This window comes from Trachypithecus francoisi, unplaced genomic scaffold, assembly GCF_009764315.1.
Source record: "Trachypithecus francoisi isolate TF-2019V2 unplaced genomic scaffold, Tfra_2.0 Lachesis_group4, whole genome shotgun sequence".
Lineage (NCBI taxonomy): Eukaryota > Metazoa > Chordata > Mammalia > Primates > Cercopithecidae > Trachypithecus > Trachypithecus francoisi.
The window spans coordinates 87747709-87767101 of record NW_022681469.1 but is presented as its reverse complement, the minus strand read 5'-3'; positions in this window follow the sequence as shown (position 1 = coordinate 87767101).

The window sequence follows — 19393 nt, the reverse complement described above, 5'->3', positions numbered from 1 at the left end:
CAGCAAGGTGATGGCAAAAGGATATTTATGGTGTTGAAGAATTTTAATTTTCTCTCAGACAACTAGGATGTATAGTATATTTTAAATCCTACTCTCCAGGATATCTGCCTTCTGCCTAAATAATAAAATTGATCAGATGTTTTGAGGTTAAATAAACTGTTGTAATAATCTGGCAGCTGCCTGCTGGTTGTGGTTTTCAAAAGCAATTACTCACTCTGGAGTCAACTTTGAACTCTACATTTTAATTGAAAAAGCTAATTGTAGGCTATTGCTCCTGATTTAGCATTTGATTTGGCAGATTAGGAAGTAAAAAGACATGTGGAGGGGAGGGGAGAGGAAGAGAAAGTAAGCAGGAGTGTTGCTGAGCTCAGATTCCTGTTTACTTGTGAGTGTTTGCACACAGGGTACATTGTATGCTAACCGGAGAGAATGCAACTGAACTAAAAAGTCTCTGAGGCATTCATCTGAGGCTTGTCTGCAAAATCCTTATTTTTGGCTTATTGGCTCACTCTCTCTCACCCACACATAGCAGAGAGAGAGATGCTACATATGTTAGTGTCTTAACTGTAATTCAAATCTGAAAAGAATTTTTGAGAATATTATCAGACCATCTCTAATGAGAAGCTTATTTCTTAAAATGTTGGAAATGCGAATGGACAGAGATGGCTACTCACTTTCACTAAAACACATCTAACAATTTTACTAAAATTCAGCACAGTATAGGAATTGTTCATATGGATGCCCAAAGAACAAATCAAGTCTCTACTGGAATCAAGATTTGAATAATTAAGAAAAAAGAGACAGCTACACTCATATTTTCCATCCAGGTCAATTAGTAGCATCCTTAAAATGGCCAGAAAATACCTGTTAATGCCAAGCTGAGTGAGAATTTGCATTTCTGCAGTTTTTTTTCCCCTCATCGAAAAGCAAGCTCAGTACTGTTACGTTGACCTAGTACAGATGATATTGTGCATTTTAGAGATATACATTCTTTAAATTTAAAAAAGGCATATGTGTATGTATGTGACTTCTTCAGACTTTATGCTCTGAGATCGACTGACAAACTCCTAGGAATTTCCTGCGAATATGATAAAATGTTGACAGTCCAAATTAGAGCTGAAGTGAAAAGCATAGGTACAGGAATACATTAATTTTATGAGATGTTTTCAAATACTAGTTACATGTCATTTAGAAACTCAAGTTAATTTTAGACTTTTCATGGAATGCAGATTTGGCTCATCACAGTTCTGTTAATATTTTGTTGACTTCATAAATATAATTTAATCCCTATACATCAGCTTTCTGATCTGTAAGAAGAAAAGTATTCTTCCCACATATTTTGCACTCAGAGCTCCTCTGTTGAAACAATAAGCAGTGTTGTGATACATGAATTTGAGCATGGCTTCAGAATCCAATGTTCTCTTTATCAACAAAGAGTGACTGAAATTTATTTGGTGTTTCAGTATCACCAAATTTGAAGATATTACACTTAATGAAAAAAGAAACATCTCTGTTGATAAGAATTATTCTGAAATATGAATATCCCTGGAAATGTCAGCTGCCTACTACATAATTTCCAAGAGTCATTTTTGTGATCTTAATATTCAGAGGTCCTCAACTAAAAATGACTCATAAAAAGAAAGAGACCTTACAGATAGGAGGACTCTGATTGAAAACATATTTACTTAATTTAAAATATATTTTTCACATATTTACTTACATATTATTTACTCACAGATCTCTACTTTTGGCAAAGTTCATTGGTTTAGAATGCAGGGGAATAATGACTTCTGTGGTGAGATTTTAAAACTTTTTTCTGTGGGAGGAAAAAAGGTTGAGGAAGAAGTTAAGCTTTTTAGATAATATTATTAGTGGCAGAAATCAGAGACAATGGATTCATGCTTTAGTCATGGGAAATCAGATCTGAAGAAAGGAAAAATAGTTACATAATGGTTTTTAAAAGTGCTGTGAAATTGTTGAGGTAAATAGAATTTTCCCTTTTTATTGTCTTAAAATATAAAGAAGACGTGTTTAAAATGACAGTTCTCGAGTCTGAATTTCAAGAACCAGACCAAACCAAACCCAAAACCCTTTATCACGATGGTATGATAGACATTTCAGAATGCTGCCTCTGGAAAAGCAAGGTAGGGTTGCATCTCCGGTGTATTGCTTACTTTTGACCTTGGACAAATTACAAAATCCTGATAAATCTCAGTTTCTTCATCTGTAAAATACCAGGATAATAACACCTATCTTTTTTGGTTATGGTTAAGATTAAATGAGTTACTATTAACTGACACAAGATGAAACTACCAATGTATACTAACTGCTACTTTATTACACAGTATGTTTGTTTTTATAAGTAATGATAAGCAAGTTTCCTCCAAATTGTCACAAAGGAATTGTAGAAATCAAAATGCAAAGTCACATTTGACATTAAAAATGAAACTAATTTTCAGGAAAGTTAAGAACCACAATCAAATAAATTTAAAATTGATATTTAGGTATATGGATAGAATTTTCTGTACACTTCTAGAGAAAGAAAAGTGAAGGCTGAGAAGAAGCCAGAATTTTAGGAATTCTTACACCTCATTAACATACACCATTATGATCAAATTATTAGAAATGAAAAAATACAAGCAAGGATAACCTCTTGTCTTGAGGTAACTTCCCATGTTATTTCTATATAATGTATCAGGATTTCAGACTTAGTGGGGAATTTACTCCTTTTCAAGGAAGACAAAAGATCAAAATTGTACTATTGATATAAACGAAAATTTTCTAACTACTAATGATTATTGGGCTTTTGTTGTAAAGCGCATACTGTAAGCTTCTATAGCTGTAACTTATCCTTTTCTCTTGTCTGGCATACAGACATTTCAAATATCTCACTGCCAATTCTCCAATATCACCTGAATTATTTCTCCTCACTAAAAACTGTGTGTGTGTGTGTGTGTGTAGTATGGTGTGTGGATGTGTGGTGTGTCTCCCTTGAGAGACTTCACAGAATGACGTGCAGGTCACTAGCTGCTACTACCTGCAGTAAGATCAGGTTCACCGAGAGTGCTAGCCAAAGTAGAGGCATGACTCTTAGTGTCTCCGGTTACTTGGTCCATCTGCGCTCTGCTCTGGTGGAGGTTTGACTATGAAGACTGTATTTTGCCTTACAGACATACACTTGAGTCTTATTGAGATAATTTGCTGCAACGAAACTCTGGCTACTGCTCAGGTGAAACAGCTTTCTTTCCATAAGGTTTCACTTTACTGGAGGTGAGATTCAAGAATGCTTTTTAATGGGAAAAGAAGGATTTCGCCAAGACGACTTGCTAGGATTTCTTTGTTCAATCTATTTTCTTTCATTTCGAGTTGATTGAGGGACATCAGATAGGATTCTTGTTTCACCCTGCATGCTTCTTGTCAACTATCTTGCCTTTCACAGTCTAACTACACAGGGACGTTTACAGCCTTCCAGTGGTGTCTGCCAGACCTAGGTGTTATGCACCATACCTCCAGGGATCATTACCATATGGTATTTTAGGAGACGACACAGTTCATTTCAATGCAATTCAAATGAGCAGATTTCTTTTCTTTATTACACCATTGCATTTGGCGGCAATCCACCAGAGGCAGAGCCTAACTCTCAAAGGAATACTCTGCCCACTCTGTCCATTTAACTTGAAAATCTAGTCGGTTGATCACACATGTGCAACAGATGTGTGAGCATGCGTAGCGAAAATAAAAAATAAAAAATCCCAGCAGTGTACTGTGGGAAATGTAGCAGAACTACTGGAAAACAGGGACACAAAAAAGTCTGGTACTAAAACTTTGATTTTTGTTGTTGGAAGGGCAATGTTTTTTTATTAATCTTTCCCTCCTTAGGCGGAAAAGGTATAGGTTTCCATTATTATTTTGCAGTGATTACTCATGTAACACTGGTAAGGAAAGTTTGTTCATTTTCACAGACTTCATGTTATATTGAAATAATTCTAAATATTTTGACCAGATTTTCTTGGGCCCCTGCCTCTCAGGAACTGACTGTTGGCACACTTCCACTGAAAAAAACCACCCATTTACAAGAGAGGATATCAGAAATATACATCCTTTCATCCGTGCCCCACAGGCTTACATGGAAGGAGAGAGCACCAGCTGTTTTTCTCATGGTGAATAAGGGTTACTTGGGGAAATCTCTCTTCCTGTTTTTATATGGACAACTAAATTGTTGCATAGCCAGTTAATTTTGGTTAGGTCAATAGCACAAGGTTAATTATTGGAACCTTTCTCTTGTTGCCTCTGTGAGAGTACAATATTAACATGAAATAGAAGAAAATGTAATATAGTGACTTATTCTAGAAGTGCTATTTATTTGGGAAGTATTTGTTTTTGTTATACTTTCAAAGATTTTACACATACTCAACTTTGTCTTCTAGGAAATAGTGGAAGAAGATTTTGATGTGAAATTAGATTCAGAAAAAGTTTTAGAGTATGTTAACACATTTAGAAAAAATATATCACTTTTACTTTAAATGGGAACATGTTTTAAAAGCTAGAGCAATTGGCTAACCTATGAGAGAACTTTGAAGTTATGTTTTCCTGCTCTCTGTTATACCTCAATTTGGCTTGTATGATTTTATACCTTTTTCTAAAGGTATGTTACGATGTCACATTATCTTTCTAACTTTGGATTTAATTAATGCATCAAAGGGCACATGGATTGATTTATTTTAATGTATTATAGAGTATTTTTATCCAGCTGTATAGTATTATAGAATTGCTTTAGAATAAAGCAATAATATAACTGTTGATATATTCCACTTCTGACTTTGGATTTGGGCAGCATTACATATGGAAGGAGAAACCCACCCTGTATTGTTACAAGGATATTTTTTCATTCATATCCTTATTGCTCTTAATAAATGTCCCAAAGAAAAATATTCTGCAGCAGCCTCTCATAAAGAAGCAGAAAATGGCAAAACCACAGCATAGGAGGAAACCTATGTGAAAACAGTGGTTGTGTCTTCCTGGATACAGAAAACAAATAGAGCTTTTGAAAAAGCTTGCCAATAGATGCCTGCCAAATAAAATATTGTTTTATGAAGTCAGGAAAAAACTAATTTTAAAGGTTATTGTAGGTTATTTGTGGTCACTTCTGGTGTGCATACAGCATGATGTCATCCTGAACTCTTCTCTATTTATATTTCAGTCTTAGAGGTCTTTTGTCTAAGACTTGATCTCAGCTACTAGAGACATCTAAAATGCTCTTATTATTTGATACTCATAAAAATCTAGACTGAAAAAATTAGACTACATGGAAGAGAGTCCTGGCCAAGTCCAGACAAGAAATCATTCAGACAGATCCATCTTCTGAAATCATACCTACACTGTAGACATCTTCACGGGACTCATTTGCTGGAGGACTTCTCAAGTGATTGGAAAGTAGTCATGTGTCCAAATGGCTCCACTAGTGAATTATTGCCTTTGAACGGGAGTAGATGGAACCTATGCCAGAGACATCTCATCTGAGGAAGGAGAAGGAGACCAGGGGATCCCGTGGGCAGTCCAGTTTCCTTCTCCTCCTGAGTGGATGTAGCCTATATCTCTGGTATCTTTCAATTTGCTTATGTGACCTCTTGCAGCAAGTTCTCTTCACCCTTGTAGTGGGGCCAATTCTTTTTTCTCTGTGGGATCCTTTTCTTTTTTTGTCTTGGAAAACCCCTCTTTGTTGAGGTAGTTCTCAGTAAACTAGGAAATGTCAAACACTGGTTGAGGACAGACTAGATAGCCAGTGAGATGTTAGCAACTGGAAATGGAGGAAGCTGAGGAGTCTCTTGAGGGAAAAAAAACCCCACAGCATTTGGGTATTAGAAAAAACATAAAATGTAAAAGAAAATGCATGTTTATAGTGGAAAGATGACACATTAATAGCCATGTCTAGATAGACAGCTGACATCATTTGCATAATCTTTAAATGTATTAATTCATTCAAAAAATGTTTTTTCATGCATCTAGATGTACCAGGTGTATTGGTGTTAGAGAACAGAGAAAAATTTATATTTAATATAAATATATAAAATAAAAACTAAGTCATACAGTAGAAGACATTAAGTGCTATGGAAAAAATGTAACAGAAGAAGGGTATGGAGTGCTGGGATGGTGGGGTTGTAATTTAAAATTTGGTGGTCCAGTGACACCTCACTAAGAAGGTGACAGTTGAGCAATGCATAAAGCTGTGAAAGGAACAAACTATAGAGTCACCTTCAGGAGACCATTGCAGGCAGCGAAAAGTAAACAAAAGAGGCCTGAGCCCAGGGGACATGTGGTGTGTTGGAGAAACAGCACATCATATGTACTATGCTGGCCAGCATATGTATACCACAGTACTGTGCCGGCCAGCATAAGTACACATCACATACACACATGTGCAGACACACCTCTCTCCTTCATACATGTAGGTGCTTCAAAATGCCAGAGAGATTTAGAGCAAATACTTCTTCAATAACACAGTTTTTCTCACTGAATGCGAAGGGATACTATTCATAATTTAGGTTTAGCTGAACTTTGGAAAATCTGCTCTTTGCATTAGAATGGAAAGTTCAGCAAACCCAGGGAGCTGAAAGATGATTCTCAAGTTACCGCCCTAAGTCAGCAACTGTCAGGTTAGAGAACATACTGGTGTGTTTGTAGTTATTTGATCATTACAGTGATTATATTGTATTAATGTTTAACTGTATATTAAGTACTCCAAAGCTATAAACAGATTTTATCATAAGATTGGCAGTGATTCCTTACTAATCCTTTCTTTTTGGGAAGCCTAGCCTGAGAAGTTACTTCCTCGTCTCTCTTTGCATAGCTTTGTAAATGATACAAACACAAGATTCATTCAGTTCTGATGAAGTAAAACTGCAGAGAATAAATAGGACAGGACATAGGAATACATGGTGAGTCAGCAAACAAGATATAGGAAACTCAAAAGTGGGATATTAATTATCTGTTTCATGCAATTCTCCATCACACTGAACACTTGTCCACCAACATGGGATAATTTTAGGAAGATGTGATTTGGGGTTTCTATGTTCCTGGGTTGCAATATGCTGGGGAGTAATCTCTTGAAAAGGAAGAAGAATGAATTAAAACTAGCAATAAGGCCAGACGCAGTGGCTCACACCTGTAATCCCAGCACTTTGGGAGGCCGAGGTGGGTGGATCATCTGAGATCAGGAGTTTGAGACCAGCCTGACCAACCTGGTGAAACCCCATCTCTACTAAATACAAAAAATTAGCCAGTCATGGTGGTGCATGCCTGTAATCCCAGCTACTTGGGAGGCTGAGGCAGGAGAATCACTTGAACCTGGGAGGCAGAGGTTGCAATGAGCCAAGATTGCGCCATTGCACTCCAGCCTGGGTAACAAGAGTGAAACTCTGTCCCCCTGTGCTACCCCCCGCCCCCAACCCCGCCAAAATAAGAAAAAGGAAAAATAAAACTAGCAATAAGAAGACAAAGATTGGAACTCTCCTTCTTTCCTCTTTTAATTGCAAGAGGAAGAGAATACACTTTGGCTCCTTGATAAGATCCTTCATTCTCTTTGACAGCATCTAGGGAGCTGTGTTGATAGCATAGGTAGCTAACAGCAAACAACCCAATGAACTGAGCGAGCATCAGCCACCTACCACACTAGGGGACGAATTTGCAATTTGTAAATTCTGTTTCTATGAGAAGAAAGCAAAAAGAGAATATTTTGACTCCAATATTTTCTTCAGTTTTAAAGCTTGAAAAAAAAAAAAGGCAAACCAAGTACACTTTGTACAGGGGTAACTAGAGGCAGAATGGGACCGACTCGTCAGAGGAGCCACATCTCTGCTGGCTGGTCCTATGTCACTGTAAGGTTAATTGAGTGATCCTCAGACCGAGAGCATCGTTGCATCTGTTTAGGTGTGTTTGGATTAAGGGGCAGTGCTGTTCAGAGGGCTGAGCAACCATCTGTGCAACCCTGTGGGATCTCTAAATTCCAGTTGTGTTCTGGCTATAGGTTACCTTGAATGATTTCAGGAACTCTTTGATGGCTTCTTTCTGTTCCTCTCCCATGACTGACACTGACAATTCAGCTCACTTATCAGGATGATGATAAAATATTTTACAAGCTATTGACAAAACTTCCTGCAATTCACCTCTAGAATTTATTTAGGTTCTCTTCATGCAAAGGAAGATGGGTATCATGATATGGGCTAGTGCATGGACACAGCAGTAAAAATAGTCTTGCGTGGAGGATGTCAGATAAGGCTGTGTCATCTACTAGTTAACAGTAGTTCAATGATAAAAGTTCTGCGCAAGTCATTTTATTTTGGTGTTGTGTTATTTATCACTTATTCATTATTTACTCATTTATTTAGATGAAAGTGATTCAAATAGGAGAAAGATTACCTAACAGAGGAGGTCTCTCCTATTAATATCATTATAACAATGTTTTGGTTTTTTGAAATATTAACTATTTATTTTCCAATCTGACAAATGGTGGTATAGTTTATCCACGGTAGCAGGGACAAAATGTCCCTGTTTTCAAATTTCAACAATTATAATACTATTTCTTTATTTTATTGGTTTTATTGAGTTAAAGCACTTAGACAATTCTTTCTAATTTCCTCAAATACCAGTTTCTTGTAATTCCCAATTATAAATGAGAATATTCATGCTACTAATTTCTGTCCCTCTTTCCTCCATCTCCTAACTTTGTTCATTTGTACCTTTACTTTTGCATTTTCAAAATTGATAAGATTTACATGCTGTGCTAGAATCTTAAGCACAGAAGGCTTTAAATTTTGTCTCCTATATTACTCAATAGTATAATCTTAATTTTTTTAAAATTATGATTATTATAAATAATAATTATACAAAACCAAAAATTGTGCTGGAAATATATTCTCTCACTTAATTCTAAAAGGGTCAAATGTCATAACCTATGTGATACTTGTAAGAAAAAAGAATTTTAGAACAGTCTCAAATGGATTTTCTTTCTCAATGCTATCTAACTCAATGCTTCATTTTTTTAGTTCATTATGTTTTTGTAATTTTTTTCTGAAACATTTCCAGTTTCTATTTCCTATTTACATTTCTATCTCCTGTCGAGAGACAAAAGATATATTTTTGCTCTATTATTTTCTTTCATCTGTTTATTCATTTTCTTTCTAGTTGCATATTTATATGTTTATTTTAAAATAACTTCTAGGAATACAGAATTAAAATAATTATAATTATTTGTTTATGACATTGCCATCACTGATCCATACATTAATATATTATTATTATAATGAATTCTCACAACAATAACCAAGGATTAGAAAACTAATATCAGTTTTGTTTGAATTTTATAAAAAGGGTATCACACAGTTTGTAATCTTTTGGAACTATTTTTCTTATGTTTCTAACATTCATTCAGTGCTGTCACATGTGGCTTTGATTAACTGATTTTTACTATAGTATAATTCTCCCTTGAGAGATTATACTATAACTTGTCATCCTGGTGATATACATTTAATAGTTTCATTATTTTATATTACAAAGAGTGCTAAAATGAATATTGTTAAACATGTTTTATGATTCATATATGTAAGAGTTAACTTGAATATGCTCATATGGTAAAATTATTGGCTATGGAGTATATGGTTATCCAATTTCAAAAGTTAATACAAAAATGTTTTATAATGTGTTGCAACCGGAAGATACTTCCATTAGTAATGCACAAAATACTGCATTTAGCCACATATTCTCCAATGCTTGGTATTCAATGATTTCTTCATTTATTTTCCTTTAAATTGGCTCAAAATGCAATCACATTAAGGGGTTGACTTGCTTTCACCTGATTATTTTTTTTGCCACTGGTTTAAAAATACTGGTTTTGTTGAAGTATAAGTGCATGGAGTATAGTCACCAAGGTTAAAAGCATAAATTAATGAGTTTGAAAATGTGTATAGTCATATAATCACCACTGCATCAAGATATAGATAATTTCCATCTCCAACAATTCCATTCTCTCATGCTGCTTTGTCATCAACCCTTTCTCCAATCCAACCCTGGGGAAAACGCTGATCTTCTTCTGTCACTACACTTTTATCTTTTCTAAAATTTTATGTAAATGGTATCGTGAGGTATGTAGCCTTCTATGCCTGCTTGTTTCACTTATAATGCTTTTGAGATTCAACCACATTGCTGTTCATATTAGTAGTTCATTCCATCTTGTTGCTATATAGCATTCCACTATATAGATAAAACATAATTTATTACACATTAAATGAAGAGTGGACATTTGGGTTGTTTCCCATTTTTGGCTCCTGTAAGCAAAGCTTCTATAAACATTGGCTTACGAATCTTTGGTGGGGATGTATGTTTTCATTTTTCTTGGGTAAATATGAAGTGAGATTTCTGGGTGATTTGTTGAACTTCATCAGAAAGTACCAGAATGTTTTCCAAAGTGGTTGTACCATGTCACATTTCCATTAGAAATGTATGAGAGTCCCAGCTGCTTTACATCCTCATTAATTTTTTTGTATGATCAATCTTTATAATTTTAGCTATTCTGGAGGGTGATAGTGATATCTCATTATGTGTGTGTGTGTGTGTGTGTGTGTGTGTAACACGTCCAGATAGTTTTTCTTATTTTCTATCATGTTGCCTATATTCTGTATATATTCTGCATACAAGTATTTTACTAATTATATGTTTTAAAAAAATTTATTTCCAAGTCTATGGCTTGCCTTTTTTTTTTTTTTTTGACAATGTCTAGTGACAAATAAATATTTTAAAATTCAATTATCAATTAATTTTTCTTTTACTGTTTCTACATTTTCTGCCCTAAGGAATCTTTCCCTGCCCACAGCTTGTGGAGGTCTTTCCCTATATTTTCTTTAGAAGTTTTATATTTAACTTTTATTTTGATAATGTTTTTCAAAATAAATTTTGCATATGGCATAGGATAAGGGTTACGGTGAATTTTTCCCTTTTATATTCAATTGTTCAACATACTTTGTTAGAGAGACTACTGATATGGTTAAGCTTTGTGTTCCCCCCCAAATCTCATCTTGAATTGTAATCCCCATATTCCCCATGTGTCAAGGGAGAGATCAGGTGGAGGGAATTGAATCATGGCTGCAGTTTCCCCCTTCAGGTTCTTGCGATAGTGAGTGAGTGCTCACAACATCTGATGGTTTTATAAGGGGCTGTTTCCCCTTTGCACAGCACTTCTGCCACCTTGTGAAGAAGGTGCCTTGCTTCCCCTTCACCTTCCACCATCACTGTAAGTTTCCTGAGGCCTCCCTAGCCATGCTGAACTATGAGTTAATTAAACCTTTTTCCTTTACAAATTACCCTTTATAAATTACTCAGGCAGTTCTTTATCGCAGCATGAAAATGTACTAATACAACTATTGTTAAACTAAATTTGACCTGAGGAAGCCTTCTTACTTGCATAGTTCACTTTTCATGAATTGCAACCTAACTTAGCACATAAATAAATTGAAAACCCAACTTAGGAGTATGTGTCTGTAAAAATAGGTGAGGCTCAGTCAATCACAGCAGCTGTGCTTCAGCCAATCACAGACAACCAATTGTTCAAACTGTTCAAATAAAGCAACTGCTGAGCTGTAACCGAATCAGCAGTTTCTGTATCTCACTTCCATTTTCTGTATGTCACTTTCCTTTTTCTGCTCAGAAATATTATCCAACCATGCAGCAGTCCCAGTTTCTCTAAGCATCTTCTGGTTCTGAGAGCTGGCTGGTTTGCAAATCATTTTTTTTCTCAGATTCTGTTAAATTTAATTTGTCAAAAGTTTTTGTTTTAATACTACCCTTTTCCTATTGCATTATCTTGGATTCTCTGGTTTCTCTTCAGCACATATAAATCCTTCACCTTTTAGTATTGCATTATCTTGGTATATTTGTTAAAAATTAACCACATGTGTAGGGGTCCATTTCTAGACTCTTCTCTTCCATTGATCTTATACCAATAGTGTGTTGTCTTGGTTATTGTAGCATTAAAACAAGTCTAGAAATCATGTAGTATAAGTCATTCAAACTTGTTCTTCATTTTCAAAGGTTTATTACTCTATTTGCATATAAATCTCAAAATCAGCTTATTAATTTTTACTTTAAAAAGCCCATCAAAGTTCAAGTTGAGTTGAATTTAAAAATCAAACTGACAGAACTGACATTTTAACAAGACTGAGTCTTCTGACTCATGCAATAGTGTATCTTTTCATGTATTTAGTGCTTTATTTCTTATGCATTCTGTAATTTTCAATGTAGAGGTCTTAAACATAATTTTAAAAATTTATCTCTAAGTATTCCACTTTATTGGTCATATAGTAAATGGTATTATTTTTAAAACTTTTAATCTAATTATTTGTCATTCACATATAGAAACACCATAGATTTGTGTATATCGACCTTATGTAGTGTAGTCTTCCTATTTTACTTAGTAGTTGTGGTAGTTGTTTTTTTGAGGTGGGGGAGAAGATTCCATAGGATTTTCTATGTAGATGCCCAGATGATGGGCAAATACAGACAGATTTACTTTCTCCTTTTCAATGTGTATACATTTTTAGTGCATATATGTCTATATACATTTATGTGTTATTGTACTGGCTGGAGCTTCCAGTACAATGTTAAATAAAATTAGTTTGAGAGAATATCCCTGTCTTTTTTTCAATTATAATGGGTAGGTATTAGTCTTTCATTAAGTATGATTTTGGTTGAATTAAGTATGATTTTTGATTGATTTTTGCATGTAGGTCAGACATATATGCTTTTTACCAGGACAATGAGGTTTCCCTCTAAGTTAGTTGAGAGTTGGTTTTTTTTTTTTTTTGCCATGAATTGTTGTTACATTTATCAGATACTTTGCATCATCAATTTAGTGATGAAATTATCAATTAACATAATCTTTTTGGTTTTATATAATGTAAAAAATACATATATATATATATATAAAACCTTTATATATAACTCTTTGAAAGTTGTTCTCTATACCCCATGTATTAGGATTTTTTTTTGAACTATATTAAGCACTATTCTCATTTTTGTGTGAACTCCAGAGATTGTTTAGCCTAAAGGTTTCCTGATTTTTATTTCTACTATCTTAGGCAATTTTATCTCACATATGTGCAGATCAGTATTCCGACAAATACTTGCTCTCTGGAGCCTTTTCTATATGCAGCTCCCTCCTTTTAGTAGCCGTACAACAAATGCTAGCTGTTTTAACCTCTCCAAATTTCAGTCTCTCTGTATTCAACTCGTTCACACCACTGGGCTCTGCGTGGTTCCCCTGCCTGGGTTGACAATCAGAACTCTCCTCATTACTTCTCCTTTTCTGTAGGATCAAAATTCTGGTGTATAATATCTGAAAGCTATAATTTCACGTATTTTGTCAATTTTCTGTTTCTTTAAGGCAGAAAGATAAAGCTGATTCCTGATATTTTAATTTGACCAGAAGCAAAAGTTAGCCACTGAGTTATTCATTTTTTTATTACTCAAAAAGTTAATTAAATTTTTTTTTTTTTTTGAGATGGAGTCTCGCTCTGTCACCCAGGCTGGAATGCAATGGCGCCATCTCGGCTCACTGCAAGCTCCGCCTCCCGGGTTCACGCCATTCTCCTGCCTCAGCCTCTGGAGTAGCTGGGACTACAGGCGCCCGCCACCTCGCCGGGCTAATTTTTTTGTGGGTTTTTTTTTGGATTTTTTGTAGAAACGAAGTTTCACTGTGTTAGCCAGGATGGTCTCAATCTCCTGACCTCGTGATCCGCCGCCTCTGCCTCCCAAAGTGCTGGGATTGCAGGCATGAGCCACCACTCCAAAAAAGTTAAATTTGATTATTTTCCAATCTGAGTTATTTTAGAGCTTTTTGCTCTGTACTCACATATCCAATTCTTTCTTTGAATTTTGATTTATCCAGGCCAATATAAATATATTGGCTAGAAAAAATATATTTTTAACGAGTTATTTGACACACAGAGAATCTGGCTCTACTGTGTTTATTTTTTTGTACACCTTCATGGTGCTTGACTTCCTACATGTTTTGTAATTTTGTTGATGAGTTCATATTTCTTGGAAACTTGTCTGTTATTTCCTTAAGGTCTTGGTTTAGCACTGGTGTCCCCAACAAGGATATTCAGTTTTTTTCTGTCAGAGCCTAGAGTTACTACTAATCTGGGACCACTTCAAAATAAATTTATGGCTTAACATTTTCAGACATTCCAGGTAGTATAGCATTGGTTTGCAAAACTCATCGAGAACGTACATGTATTTACAAATGCTTAGGAGAGTTACTTTTTTTCCCCCTCTACCAGCACTAAGTTTCAAGATGAGCAATTTATTCTTTTTATCATTAGCAGCAGAGGTGTGGGTAGGGGCAGGATGAGAATGGGGAAGTAGGAGATTATAGGGAACAGAGTTTACCTGTATTCCAACCAAGAATATGTTAACCACGTCCTCTTCAGTTTATGCAGAAAAATTATCGGTAGGGTTGGATTAGTTATAGGGCTTATCTCATATGTCTTGTGACCTGTGAATCCTTGACAGGCAGTCAAGGTTACCTAGGTTTGGAAAATATCCTGAAGGTGAAAACAGTTTTATTGCTTAGTTCTTGTCATTTACTTTTTGCCTTCAAATAACTCTTACCTTTTTATAGCACATTCACAAATTTAAACTGATGCTATGTATGTTGTATCCAGCAATTTTAGTTATTTTCAGGGCAGATTATGTTAGGCTGCCACGCTGCCAGAAAAAGAATTCTCCTCGTCTATTTGTTGTTGTTGTTGTTGTTCTTAAGTTCTCTAGTATGTTACTCATTCTTCTGTTGCTTCTACGATAATGAGTGTATTCTTTAATTTTATTGTTACTGTCATTTTATGTGAACTGCCATAGGAAAGGAAGACAAATATAGTCAAATTCAAGTTATAAATTATGAAAAGTCTTCTAAATTACTTCCTTTAAAATGCTAATTTTCAAAATAGAAGACTGCAGGAAGTTAAAAAATAAATATCTGATATTTTTTATTTTGAAAGACTGGTAGTAGATTAGTGAAAAAAGATTTTATACTGAACTGGATATATAAAATTTAGACAATCACAATTAACATGTTAATATGATAAGATATTATACACAGTTATATGTCTAATTTGCTCTTGCAATAAATTCAATCTTTTTGAGCATGTACTGTATGCTATATGCCCAGTAAAAATATTCACAGAAAAAATTAGGATATTTTCCTTAGAGTTGTGCTAAAGAGATAAGAATATTCTTCTATTTTTGAATATTGTGCATATTTTAAATATTATTTGAGGCTAGTTATATAAATGTAGATTTTACAAATGTGTTAAGTCAAAATATCTGGATATAATATAAAACCTTTTTTTTTTTTCTATTCTTTTAAAAGCTGGTATGGCAGAGATTTCCGGCCTCTGATCAGAACACATATATTAACATTTCATAAAGAAAGGGAAATTTGGATCAAATTTATGATATGCCAAATAGTAAAATAAACATACATTAGATAAGAATATTTCTGTGGTTTGGCCCACACAGACTCATTCCCTGGCCAGCTGACAACTACTCTCTTGGGGATTGTGAACATCAAAAAAATTTTTCTTTGGCGCTGTCTGCTCTAGAATGGACTTAGCTGGGGCTGTTTAGTGTAGCAGCTGCCAGGGTTGGTAACCTTCAGTAGATGAGACTAGATGGAGAAATTAGAAGGTATTTCTTTTGGATTGATGTAAATCTGAGTTTGGCAAACTTTTTCTGAGATTCTAAGACTGGGGGAGCCTGAGCTGTGTCAGTTCCACAGAAAACTGATCCGTGTCAGTTCCATGGATCTTTGTATTTAAACTTGCATCACTGTTAAGAGGACATGGATTGTGTTAGAAAGACAAGGAAAAAATGTCTTCAACAAGATATTCCTTTGTTAAATTAATACCACAATAACTCTGATATAACTCAAAACTAAATTTCAGTAGACTTGATTCTTACTGTTGAAATTAAAAGGCATTTCAAATTATGAAAGACCTTGAAAATCAAACTGGCTAATCTCTGGATATGTATCATTATCTACCCCAGTTGTGGGTTATCTTAATTACTGGAATAAAGTTCCTTTGGAAAGTTTTTATAAACCAGTGGATAGTAGTACAAACCCATAAACAGAAATAAATGTTCATGTCTCTTCTATTTGAGTGCTGTTTTCAAATTATCAACACAAAGCTGAGATTTTTGTAGTTGAGGTTTGAGGATTCTACCGCAAGCAAAAGTTATTGTGCTGGCATTGTTCAATGAATATGGAGTCTTGTCAAGAGTTTATTGGTTATGTCTCATAGAAATACTTTGTATATTTAGTAGGACATAGAAGGCAAATTTGTACTTTGCTCCATTTCCTTATTATTTTTTGACTATTAGAATCAGTACCAGGCTACAACTCACAGTTTAACAGTGATTTAGGTAAACAATATGAAAATGTTATGTTTGTGGTATTACTATGCTAAAGCACTGACTACATTATGGAATAATGTATTTCCTCATCACTTTTAATGCAGATACACATTAGCTGCCTTTTTTTCTTTTTTTTTCACCTTTTTAATGTACTGAAGTTGGCTTTATTTCCTCATGGAGTTACACCCTTAAGCGCATCCAATTTAAGACATGAACCAAGGAAGGTAGAGTTCCACTGTTAAAAAAATTTTATTAGCATAAAAAAGGAGATCCTTTCATTTTACTCCAAACCCATGTTCAAAATAATCACAATTATAGTGTTGCAATATACCACATTGCAATTAATGTACTCCAAAAACTTAATGAATTCAAGTTTAAGAATGGTCTTAATTTTTCTATGCATTATAGCAGGCTCAAGGATATCCTTGGAGCACTGTCACCCTTATTTTTACTCTTAAAAGCTTTCTGACAAGAGAAAGTTCAAGTTGATTTAAACAAAATATTCAGTGAATTGTACTTGATCTTAGTATGCCCATGGAAATGTTTTTTTCTAAATTCTTTTACAGAATCCTATATTCTCAATATTGTAGCATTTATTATGTTTGACTTTAATTTTAATTTTTGTTTGTCTCTCAAGAGATTATAAGCTTCATGAAGGTACATACCATATATCATATCCCACTGTTTATTACAGTGTCTTTCTTGGAACAAACTCTCAAAATACATATTTATTGAATGGATAACTGAATGAGCAAATTACTTCTTGGTTTGAGAGAAGGTTTAACTTTTTTGCTCTAATGTATAAAAACTCAGAATACTCCTCTCTCACAAAGATGTCCAAGAAAAACAAATAGAAAAAAAATGAAGGAAAAATACAAGGATACATGATTTTTAAGCCGTATCTACTTACACCCTCACCTGCAATTTTGTTTTTATTTATTTAGGCTGTGAGTGTGCTTATTCAACCTTAATTTGTAGTTGTGCTAAGTTGATTATCATAGCTACAGATAGAGCTAAAATTGAGTAGGAAATGGAAGAACAGAAGAGAGAAACCAAATTTTTTTGCCACCAATTTTCAGCCTTTGCTAACCTTACAGACTGTTTCCCAATACTGTGCTAATGTAAGTTTCCTTAAAAATAGCTTATGAGATAGGGGAACAAAGTAGACAAGCCAATTGTCCTCTAAATTTTGGAGCAACAATCTTCTGATCCAAGCAGAGCTTGTTATGACATCCTGTACCTGGCTTTGTAACATTTCCTAAGGTAAACACACAATTCAGGCACAGGATACCTCTGGAAATATTTGTCAGTTGTTCAGCTTTTAAAAATGTCTTTGTATTAAATTTGCAATGAATGACATTGAATATTATAGTTTTGGTAAATGGCCTAATTGTTGACAGTAATGTGATGTAATTTGCTTATTTCAAAAGGACATTTTTCTATACCCTAGTACCTTCTTAAGCTTTCACCAATAATAATTCAATTTGGAGACATTTATTGAATGTCTCCATTCAGTGGGAGAGAACTCTGTTTTATGGGTCACTTCATTCTTAGTTGATGGGGCAAAAGTACCCATTTCCCAAGTTACAATAGAAGGAAAGTATAGGAGAGTGGGTGAAGAACTGGACTAGGAAGCTGAATCCTGGATTTCAGGCTTGGCTCCTTCCCTTACTGTAAATGAACCTGAGTTATATAAATAGCTGAACTTATCCTCAGTCTCCAAATTTATATTTGTAACACTCCCTACCTGACCTACCTCATCAAAAACAAGATAAGAAACATGAAATCTCATTATACTCTAGGATGCCATACACATTTAAGATATTACACTTATATATCCATATTAGTGTCAAAAACTGAAGAATGCTGTCATCTAGAAATGAGATTTGAAAGGTTAATAGATATGAAAATAAAAAGGAAAACAGAAGGGTGGTTGCAAGGTGGAACTCTACCTTAAGATAGCAGATTTAGAAGTCCTAACGTGAAAATCTGTCTCTGGGAAGATAAAAAGATGAGAATGCAAGAAACACCTAAGACTTTTGTTCCTATGGCCAAGAACTATGGCATATTTCTTAAACTGTTGTTGTTTAAGATTGCCAGTGAGAGACATGTAGCCTCAGGAAGATCTATCCTAAAATGGTTTGTTGGCTGAATTTTCTGGGATGGTGATTAATCAAAAATATTTTTCCTTGTGCCTTTGAATGACATGCTTTTTCTGAGCCAAGGAGTGGTTTAGATGGAAAACCAAATCATATGAAACATCTCAGGTTTTTGCTCATCATGGCAACTTGTTTTCTCACATGGGAAGTAACTCCCTCAAAGAAATAATGCCTGACAGTTTAGCAATTGAATTGAACTAAGGCTTCTGAAATGAAATAATGGAATTGGCAGGGAGAAATTGCTGAAAAAAGTATAGGTTTTTAATAAGTTCTGTTAACTAAGAAAACATAGGGAAAATCTCTTAAAAATTCACTCTTTGTTTTAAAGAGGCATTTTGACAATATGCTTTTAACTTTACGATGTTAAAGATTATGTATGCCTTAAGAAATAATGTAGCCTCATTTGAGAATAAATCAGATGATAGCCTCCTTTTCTATTTCCTTTTTCTTTGCATGGAGAAAGGAAATAAGAATTACTAAAAGCAAAGGGTAGCTTTCATTTATTCTCTTATATATAAGGCTATGGTTTAAAAGTAGAAACAAAACCAAAAACTCCAGACTGATAGGTCCTCAGGTTCAGTGGTATAACTTTTGAAGTGATTTTTGTATTGACAAACGCCTATCCTTTTCTTAGAACTATGCCCTAGACATTTCCTTGAGTTTCAAAAGAGTGGCTAATATACCCAAAGAATAAAGAATCCTCAAGTCTTCCTTTTTAAAATTCCTACTTGTCTACTCCTCTGCTAGTGAAGCTGTTTGGAGAGGTCTCAGTGAAT